This window comes from Ischnura elegans, chromosome 5, assembly GCF_921293095.1.
Source record: "Ischnura elegans chromosome 5, ioIscEleg1.1, whole genome shotgun sequence".
Classification (NCBI taxonomy): domain Eukaryota; kingdom Metazoa; phylum Arthropoda; class Insecta; order Odonata; family Coenagrionidae; genus Ischnura; species Ischnura elegans.
The window spans coordinates 1,116,108-1,127,124 of record NC_060250.1 but is presented as its reverse complement, the minus strand read 5'-3'; positions in this window follow the sequence as shown (position 1 = coordinate 1,127,124).

Here is an 11,017-nt window from a genome sequence, read left to right as displayed (position 1 = left end):
CCTTGAAGGACCTTGAAAGGTCAATGACCTTGAATGACCTTGAACGGTCAATGACCTTGAATGACATTGAACAATCAAAAGCCTTGAATGTCTTTGAACGGTCAAAGACCTTGAATGACCTTGAACGGCCAATGACCTTGAATGACCTTGAAAGGTCAATGACTTTGAATGACCTTGAACGGTAATGACCTTGAATGACCTTGAACGGTCAATGACCTTGAAGGTCCTTGAAAGGTCAATAACCTTGAAGACCTTGAACGGTCAATGACTTTGAAAACCTTGAACGGACAATAACCTTGAATGTCATTGAACGATCAATAGCCTTTGGTGACCTTGAACGGTTAATGACCTTGAATGACCTTGAAAGGTCAATGACCTTGAAAGGTCAATGACCTTTAATGACCTTGAAAGGTCAATGACCTTGAATGACCTTGAAAGTTCGATGACCTTGAATGACCTTGAACGTTCAATGACCTTGAATGACCTTGAAAGGTCAATGACCTTGAATGACCTTGAAAGGTCAATGACCTTGAATGACCTTGAAAGGTCGATGACCTTGAATGACCTTGAAAGTTCAATGACCTTGAATGACCTTGAACGGTAAATGACCTTGAATGACCTTGAAAGGTCAATGCTCTTGAACGACCTTGAAAGGTCAATGCCCTTGAACGACCTTGAACGGTAAATGACCTTGAATGACCTTGAAAGGTCAATGACCTTGAATGACCTTGAACGGTCGATGATCTTAACTGACCTGGAAAGATCAATGACCTTGAATGACCCTGAACGGTCAATGACCTTGAATGACCTTGAAAGGTCAATGACCTTGAATGACCTTAAACGATCAATAGCCTTGAATGACCTTGAACGGTCAATGACCTTGATTGACCTTGAACGGTTTATGACCTTGAATGACCTTGAAAGGTCAATGACCTTGAATGATCTTGAAAGGTCAATGACCTTGAAAGGGCAATGACCTTGGATGACCTTGAAAGAATAATAACCTTGAATGACCTTGAACGGTCAATGACCTTGAATGACCTTGAAAGGTCAATGACTTTGAAAACCTTGAATGGAAAATGACCTTGAATGACATTGAACGATCAATAGCCTTGGCTGACCTTGAACGGTTGATAACCTTGAATGACCTTGAAAGGTCAATGTCCTTAAATGACCTTGAAGGGCCAATGACCTAGAATGACCTTGAAAGGTCAATGACCTTGAAATGTCAATGACCTTGAATGGCCTTTAACGATCAATAGCCTTGAATGACCTTGAACAGTCAATGACCTTAAATGACCTTGAAAGGTCAATGACCTTGAATGACCTTGAAAGGTCAATGACCTTGAAAGGTCAATGACCTTGAACGGTCAATGACCTTGAATGACCTTGAAAAATCAATGACCTTGAATGACCTTGAAGGGTCTATGACCTTGAATGACCTTGAACGGTCAATGACCTTGAAAGGGCAATGACCTTGAATGACCTTGAAAAGTTAATAACCTTGAATGACCTTGAACGGTCAATGACCTTGAATGACCTTGAAAGGTCAATGACTTTGAAACCCTTGAATGTACAGTGACCTTGAATGACATTGAACGATCAATAGCCTTGGTTGACCTTGAACGGTAAATGACCTTGAATGAACTTGAAAGGTCAATGTCCTTGAATGACCTTGAAAAGTCAATAACCTTGAATGACCTTGAAATGCAAATGACCTTGAAATGTCAATGACCTTGAATGTCCTTTAACGATAAATAGCCTTGAATGACCTTGAACGGTTATTGACCTTGAATGACCTAAAAAGGTCAATGACCTTGAATGAATTTGAACGGTAAATGACCTTGAAAGACCTTGAAAGGTAAATGACTTTGAAAACCTTGAATGGGCAATGACCTTGAATGACCGTGAATGGGCAATGACCTTGAATGACCTTAAAAGGTCAATGACCTTGAATGACCTTAAACGGTCAATGACCTTGAAGGACCTTGAATAATCAATGACTTTGAAAACCTTGAACGGACAATGACCTTGAATGTCAGTGAACGATCAATAGCCTTGGGTGACCTTGAACGGTCAGTGACCTTGAATGACTTTCAACGGTCAATGACCTTGAATGACCTTTAATGAGTGACCTTGAACGGTCAATGACCTTGAATGACCTTGAACGGTCAATGACCTCGAATGATCTTTAACGACCTTGAAAGGTCAATAACCTTGAATGACCTTGAACGGTCAATGACCTTGAATGACCTTGAAAGGTCAATGACTTTGAAAACCTTTAACGGACAATGACCTTGAATGTCATTGAACGATCAATAGCCTTAGGTGACCTTGAATGGTTAATGACCTTGAATGACCTTGAAAGGTGAATGACCTTGAATGACTTTGAACGGTCAATGACCTTGAATGACATTGAACAATCAATAGCCTTGAATGTCCTTGAACGGTCAAAGACCTTGAATGACCTTGAACGGCCAATGACCTTGAATGACCTTGAAAGGTCAATGACTTTGAATGACCTTGAACGGTTAATGACCTTGAATGACCTTGAACGGTCAATGACCTTTAAGGTCCTTGAAAGGTCAATAACCTTGAAGACCTTGCACGGTCAATGACTTTGAAAACCTTGAACGGACAATAACCTTGAATAACATTGAACGATCAATAGCCTTCGGTGACCTTGAACAGTTAATGACCTTGAATGACCTTGAAAGGTCAATGACCTTGAAAGGTCAATGACCTTTAATGACCATGAAAGGTCATTGACCTTGAATGACCCTGAAAGTTCAATGACCTTGAATGACCTTGAACGGTCAATGACCTTGAATGACCTTGAAAGGTCAATGACCTTGAATGACCTTGAAAGGTCAATGACCTTGAATGACCTTGAAAGGTCAATGGTCTTGAATGACCTTAAATGTCAATGACCTTGAATGACCTTGAAAGTTCAATGACCTTGAATGACCTTGAACGGTAAATGACCTTGAATGACCTTGAAAGGTCAATGCCCTTGAACGACCTTGAACGGTCAATGACCTTGAATGACCTTTAAAGGTCAATGACCTTGAATGCCCTTGAACGGTAAATGACTTTGAATGACCTTGAGGGGTCAATGCCCTTGAACGACCTTGAACGGTCAATGACCTTGAATGACCTGGAAAGGTCAATGACCTTGAATGACCTTGAACGGTCAATGCCCTTGAATAACCTTGAAAGGTCAATGCCCTTGAACGACTTTGAACGGTAAATGACCTTGAAAGGTCAATGACCTTGAATGACCTTGAACGGTCGATGATCTTAAATGACCTTGAAAGATCAATGACCTTGAATGACCCTGAACGGTCAATGACCTTGAATGACCTTGAAAGGTCAATGACCTTGAATGACCTTAAACGATCAATAGCCTTGAATGACCTTGAACGGTCAATGACCTTGATTGACCTTGAACGGTAAATGACCTTGAATGACCTTGAAAGGTCAATGACCTTGAATGATCTTGAAAGGTCAATGACCTTGAAAGGGCAATGACCTTGGATGACCTTGAAATATTATAACCTTGAATGACCTTGAACGGTCAATGACCTTTAATGACCTTGAAAGGTCAATGACTTTGAAAACCTTGAATGGACAATGACCTTGAATGACATTGAACGATTAATAGCCTTGGCTGACCTTGAACGGTTGATAACCTTGAATGACCTTGAGAGGTCAATGTCCTTAAATGACTTTGAAGGGCCAATGACCTAGAATGACCTTGAAAGGTCAATGGCCTTGAATGGCCTTTAACGATCAATAGCCTTGAATGACCTTGAACGGTCAATGACCTTAAATGACCTTGAAAGGTCAATGACCTTGAATGACCTTGAACGGTCAATGACGTTAAATGACCTTGAAAGGTCAATGACTTTGAATGACCTTGAACGGTTAATGACCTTGAATGACATTTAAAGGTCAATGACCTTGAAAATTCAATGACCTTGAATGACCTTGAACGGTCAATGACCTTGAATGACCTTGAAACGTCAATAACCTTGAATGACCTTGAACGGTTATGACCTTGAATGACCTTGAAAGATCAATGACTTTGAAAACCTTGAACGGTTAATGACCTTGAATGACCTTGAATGGTCAATGACCTTGAATGACCTTGAAAGGTCAATGGCCTCGAATAACCTTGAAATGTCAATGACCTTGAATGGCCTTGAACAATCAATAGCCTTGAATGACCTTGAACGGTCAATGACCTTGAATGTCCTTGAAAGGTTTATGACCTTGAATGACTTTTGTGCATGTCCTTCATTGACCTCGCAAAGGACTACAGATCGTAGAATATTTTAAGCTATTAATGCATTAGAAATGAAACTTATCACCGATATCCAACCTACCCAACCCAACCCATTATATTCATATCGCACTCACTTTTTTAAAATTTTCATTTCGAGTTGGGAAATCGTGTTTGGATCAAGAATATTCTTAATTTTTTCATTTCGAGTGAATATTTGCGTTTGTAACAAGAATATTCATTTCAAACTCACTTTTTTAATTTTTTCAATTCGAGTTGTTAACTCGTGTTTGTGACAAGACTATTCATATCAAACAAACGTTTTAATTTTTACATTTCGCGAGTTGAATTCGTGTATGTAACAAGAATATTAATATCAAACTCACATTTTTAATTTTTTCATTTCGTGTGCAAATTCGAGTGTTTAGCAAGAATACTTATATAAAATTAATTTTTTATTTGTCATTGGGTGAGGTGAATTCGTGTTTCAAATATAAAAACTTTATCGAACTCAATTATTTAATTTATCATTTCGAGTAAAAGTTCGTTTTGGTAACAAGATTATTCAGATCAATCTCACTTTTTATGTTTTGCTTTGCGAGTGCTGATTTCGCGTTTGTAGCAAGAAAAAACATGTAAAACTCAATTTTTTATATTTTCATTTGAACTCATATGAAAGCCACTTTAATTTTTTTCATTTCTAGTTGTGAATTCGCGTTTGTTACAAGAATATTCTCATCAAACTCACTTTTTTTAATTTTTTTCAAATCGAGAGGTGAAATTGCGTTTGTAACAAGAACATTATTATCAAACTTACTTTTTATTTTTTTCATTTCCAGTGATGACTTCGCGTTTGTAGTAAGATATACTCACTTTTTTAATACTTTAATTTTTAAAAATGAATTCGCCTTTGTAACAAGAATATCGAAATCACTTCTTTAATTTTTTCGTTTCGAGTGGTGAATTTGCGTTTGTAACAAAAATAGTAATACCAAACTCACCTTAATTGTTTTTTGGAGTGGTCAAATAGTGTTTCTAACAAGAAAAACCATATCAAACTCACTTTTTTAATGTTTTTATTTTGAGAATTGAATTTGCGTTTGTTATAGGAATATTCATTCAATTTCACTTTTTTAATTCTTTCAATTCGAGTGGTGTATTAGCGTTTGTAACAAAAATATTCATATCAATCCTACTTTTTTTTCATTTCGAGTGTTGAATTCGTGTTTTTAAGAAGAACATTCATATAAAACTGACATTTTTCATTTTATCATTTCCGGTAGACAACTAGCGTTTATTAGTGAGAATATTCATACCAAACTAACCTTTTTATATTTTTAAATTAAATTTTTTAAATGACCTTGAACGGTCAATAACCTTGAATGACCTTACCCGTTCAACGATCTTGAAGGACCTTGAAGAGTCAATGACATTGAATTACCGTCAACGGTCAATGACCTTGAGCGACATTGAACGATCAATAGCCTTGAATGACCTTGAACGGTCAATAACTTGAATGACCTTGAACGGTCAATGACCTTGAATGACCATGAAAGGTCAATGACCTTGAATGACTTTCAACGGTCAATGACCTTGAATGACCTTTAAAGATCAATGACTTTGAAAACCTTGAACGGACAATGACCTTGAATGATATTGAACGATCAATAGCCTTGGGTGACCTTGAACGGTCAATGACCTTGAATGACCTTGAACGGTCAATAGCCATGAATGACCTTGAACGGTCAATGACCTTGAATGACCTTGAACGGTCAATGAACTTGAATGACCTTGAAAGGTCAATAACCTTGAATGACCTTGAACCGTCAATGACCTTGAATGACCTTGAAAAGTCAATGACATTGAAAACCTTGAACGGACAATGACCTTGTATGACATTGAACGATCAATAGCCTTGGGTGACCTTGAACGGTTAATAACCTTGAATGACCTTGAACGGTCAATGACCTTGAATGACCTTGAAAGGTCAATTATCTTGAATGACCTTGAAAGGTCGATGATCTTGAATGACCTTGAAAGGTCAATTACCTTGAATGACCTTGAAAGGTCAATGACCTTGAATGACCTTAAACGATCAATAGCCTTGAATGACCTTGAACGGTCAATGACCTTGATTGACCTTGAACGGTAAATGACCTTGAATGACCTTGAAAGGTCAATGACCTTGAATGATCTTGAAAGGTCAATGACCTTGAAAGGGCAATGACCTTGGATGACCTTGAAATATTATAACCTTGAATGACCTTGAACGGTCAATGACCTTTAATGACCTTGAAAGGTCAATGACTTTGAAAACCTTGAATGGACAATGACCTTGAATGACATTGAACGATTAATAGCCTTGGCTGACCTTGAACGGTTGATAACCTTGAATGACCTTGAGAGGTCAATGTCCTTAAATGACTTTGAAGGGCCAATGACCTAGAATGACCTTGAAAGGTCAATGGCCTTGAATGGCCTTTAACGATCAATAGCCTTGAATGACCTTGAACGGTCAATGACCTTAAATGACCTTGAAAGGTCAATGACCTTGAATGACCTTGAACGGTCAATGACGTTAAATGACCTTGAAAGGTCAATGACTTTGAATGACCTTGAACGGTTAATGACCTTGAATGACATTTAAAGGTCAATGACCTTGAAAATTCAATGACCTTGAATGACCTTGAACGGTCAATGACCTTGAATGACCTTGAAACGTCAATAACCTTGAATGACCTTGAACGGTTATGACCTTGAATGACCTTGAAAGATCAATGACTTTGAAAACCTTGAACGGTTAATGACCTTGAATGACCTTGAATGGTCAATGACCTTGAATGACCTTGAAAGGTCAATGGCCTCGAATAACCTTGAAATGTCAATGACCTTGAATGGCCTTGAACAATCAATAGCCTTGAATGACCTTGAACGGTCAATGACCTTGAATGTCCTTGAAAGGTTTATGACCTTGAATGACTTTTGTGCATGTCCTTCATTGACCTCGCAAAGGACTACAGATCGTAGAATATTTTAAGCTATTAATGCATTAGAAATGAAACTTATCACCGATATCCAACCTACCCAACCCAACCCATTATATTCATATCGCACTCACTTTTTTAAAATTTTCATTTCGAGTTGGGAAATCGTGTTTGGATCAAGAATATTCTTAATTTTTTCATTTCGAGTGAATATTTGCGTTTGTAACAAGAATATTCATTTCAAACTCACTTTTTTAATTTTTTCAATTCGAGTTGTTAACTCGTGTTTGTGACAAGACTATTCATATCAAACAACCGTTTTAATTTTTACATTTCGCGAGTTGAATTCGTGTATGTAACAAGAATATTAATATCAAACTCACATTTTTAATTTTTTCATTTCGTGTGCAAATTCGAGTGTTTAGCAAGAATACTTATATAAAATTAATTTTTTATTTGTCATTGGGTGAGGTGAATTCGTGTTTCAAATATAAAAACTTTATCGAACTCAATTATTTAATTTATCATTTCGAGTAAAAGTTCGTTTTGGTAACAAGATTATTCAGATCAATCTCACTTTTTATGTTTTGCTTTGCGAGTGCTGATTTCGCGTTTGTAGTAAGAAAAAACATGTAAAACTCAATTTTTTATATTTTCATTTGAACTCATATGAAAGCCACTTTAATTTTTTTCATTTCTAATTGTGAATTCGCGTTTGTTACAAGAATATTCTCATCAAACTCACTTTTTTTAATTTTTTTCAAATCGAGAGGTGAAATTGCGTTTGTAACAAGAACATTATTATCAAACTTACTTTTTATTTTTTTCATTTCCAGTGATGACTTCGCGTTTGTAGTAAGATATACTCACTTTTTTAATACTTTAATTTTTAAAAATGAATTCGCCTTTGTAACAAGAATATCGAAATCACTTCTTTAATTTTTTCGTTTCTAGTGGTGAATTTGCGTTTGTAACAAAAATAGTAATACCAAATTCACCTTAATTGTTTTTTGGAGTGGTCAAATAGTGTTTCTAACAAGAAAAACCATATCAAACTCACTTTTTTAATGTTTTTATTTTGAGAATTGAATTTGCGTTTGTTATAGGAATATTCATTCAATTTCACTTTTTTAATTCTTTCAATTCGAGTGGTGTATTAGCGTTTGTAACAAAAATATTCATATCAATCCTACTTTTTTTTCATTTCGAGTGTTGAATTCGTGTTTTTAAGAAGAACATTCATATAAAACTGATATATTTCATTTTATCATTTCCGGTAGACAACTAGCATTTATTAGTGAGAATATTCATACCAAACTAACCTTTTTATATTTTTAAATTAAATTTTTTAAATGACTTTGAACGGTCAATAACCTTGAATGACCTTACCCGTTCAACGATCTTGAAGGACCTTGAAGAGTCAATGACATTGAATTACCGTCAACGGTTAATGACCTTGAGCGACATTGAACGATCAATAGCCTTGAATGACCTTGAACGGTCAATAACTTGAATGACCTTGAACGGTCAATGACCTTGAATGACCATGAAAGGTCAATGACCTTGAATGACTTTCAACGGTCAATGACCTTGAATGACCTTTAAAGATCAATGACTTTGAAAACCTTGAACGGACAATGACCTTGAATGATATTGAACGATCAATAGCCTTGGGTGACCTTGAACGGTCAATGACCTTGAATGACCTTGAACGGTCAATAGCCATGAATGACCTTGAACGGTCAATGACCTTGAATGACCTTGAACGGTCAATGAACTTGAATGACCTTGAAAGGTCAATAACCTTGAATGACCTTGAACCGTCAATGACCTTGAATGACCTTGAAAAGTCAATGGCATTGAAAACCTTGAACGGACAATGACCTTGTATGACATTGAACGATCAATAGCCTTGGGTGACCTTGAACGGTTAATAACCTTGAATGACCTTGAACGGTCAATGACCTTGAATGACCTTGAAAGGTCGATTATCTTGAATGACCTTGAAAGGTCGATGATCTTGAATGACCTTGAAAGGTCAATTACCTTGAATGACCTTGAAAGGTCAATGACCTTAAATGACCTTGAATGATCAATAGCCTTGAATGACCTTGAACCGTCAATGACCTTGAATGACCTTGAACGGTCAATGACCTTGAATGACCTTGAATGGTCAATGACCTTCAATGACTTTTGTTCATGTCCTTCAGTGACCTCGCAAAGGGACAACAGGTCGTAGAATATTTTAAGCTATTAATGCATTAGAAATGAAACTTATCACCGATATCCAACCTACCCAACCCAACGCATTATATCATATCACACTCACTTTTTTAATTTTTTCATTTCGAGTTGGGAAATCGTGTTTGGATCAAGAATATTCATATCAAACTCATATATTTAATTTTTTCATTTCGAGTGAATATTTGCGTTTGTAATAAGAATATTCATATCAAACTCACTTTTTTAATTTTTTTCAATTCGAGTTGTTAACTCGTGCTTGTGACAAGACTTCATATCAAACAAACTTTTTAATTTTTACATTTCGCGTGGTGAATTAGTGTTTATAACAAGAATCTTAAAATCAAACTTACATTTTTAATTTTTTCATTTCGTGTGAAATTCGAGTGTTTAGCAAGAATACTTATATAAAATTAATTTTTTATTTGTCATTGCGTGAGGTGAACTCGTGTTTCAAATATAAAAACTTTATCGAACTCAATTATTTAATTTTTCATTTCGAGTAAAAGTTCGTTTTGGTAACAAGATTATTCAGATCAATCTCACTTTTTATGTTTTGCTTTGCGAGTGCTGATTTCGCGTTTGTAGCAAGAAAAAACATGTTAAACTCAATTTTTAATATTTTCATTTGAACTCATATGAAAGCCACATTAATTTTTTTCATTTCTATTAGTGAATTCACGTTTGTAACAAGAATATTCATATCAAACTCACCTTTTTATTTTTTTCATTTTGAGTGGTGAATTCGTGTTTGTAACAAATTCACTTTCTTAATTTTTTCATTTCGAGCGGTGAATTTGTGTTTTTAACAAGAAAAACTCTATCAAACTCACCTTTTTAAATTTTTTCATTTTGAGTAGTGAATTCGCGTTTGTTACAAGAATATTCTCATCAAACTCACTTTTTTTAATTTTTTCAAATCGAGAGGTGAAATTGCGTTTGTAACAAGAATATTAATATCAAACTTACTTTTTATTTTTTTCATTTCCAGTGATGACTTCGCGTTTTAGTAAGATATACTCACTTTTTTATTACTTTCATTTTTAAAAATGAATTCGCCTTTGTAACAAGAATATCGAAATCACTTCTTTAATTTTTTCGTTTCGAGTGGTGAATTTGCGTTTGTAACAAAAATAGTAATACCAAACTCACCTTAATTGTTTTTTGGAGTGGTCAATTAGTGTTTCTAACAAGAAAAACCATATCAAACTCACTTTTTTAATGTTTTTATTTTGAGAAGTGAATTTGCGTTTGTAATGGGAATATTCATTCAATTTCACTTTTTTAATTCTTTCAATTCGAGTGGTGTATTAGCGTTTGTAACAAAAATATTCATATCAATCTCACTTTTTTAATTTTTTCATTTCGAGTGTTGAATTCGTGTTTGTAACAAATTCACTTTCTTAATTTTTTCATTTCGAGCGGTGAATTTGTGTTTGTAACAAGAAAATCTCTATCAAACTCACCTTTTTAAATTTTTCATTTTGAGTAGTGAATTCGCGTTTGT